This window comes from Penaeus monodon, chromosome 22 (genome assembly GCF_015228065.2).
Source record: "Penaeus monodon isolate SGIC_2016 chromosome 22, NSTDA_Pmon_1, whole genome shotgun sequence".
In the NCBI taxonomy this organism is placed as follows: Eukaryota; Metazoa; Arthropoda; class Malacostraca; order Decapoda; family Penaeidae; genus Penaeus; species Penaeus monodon.
In genome coordinates this window covers 12,432,216-12,432,818 of record NC_051407.1, presented here as the reverse complement: position 1 = coordinate 12,432,818, position 603 = coordinate 12,432,216, and positions in this window count along the sequence as shown.

Here is a 603-nt window from a genome sequence, read left to right as displayed (position 1 = left end):
CAAAATAATGTTCTTTCTCTGCCTCCAACACAGTTGGCACCATGAAAAGTGAAGCTTACAAATAACTCTTCAAATATGCATATATTTTATAACTTTGTCATTAAAGGTTTGCATAAAGTCGCTCCCCTCTCTCTGCTTCGCATACCAACCTTCTCCGCGCAAAAAGCCTCTCACCGACGCTCACCGAATCTTTTCGTCTCCCGCATTACCCTTCTGCGGCGTGTGTTATGCACAGTAGGAACATCGTCAGGAACTTTTGGTACAACTGGCGTTGTGAGAAATATCCACATCAGCAAGATGCTGTAGTGGTCACCACACAGTATTTCGATTCTATGATTAGGACACATTACAGATGACTGGTCTCTTTTCCTCAATTAATCTTAGACATGATTCTTTTATTAATATTTACTGTAGAGTTATCTGCGCATCTGTTTATACATAATAGATCTTGTTAATGGTTCATTAATTCCTGAAAAAATGAATCCCTGACATGAAAATTAGCTGTTCTTTACATTAATTTATGTTTTATACCTCCTTACTGGAAATGCCACTTGGCCTCTTGGCGTATGTATGGTGACAGATCAAGACTTCGGTGAAGTGCTA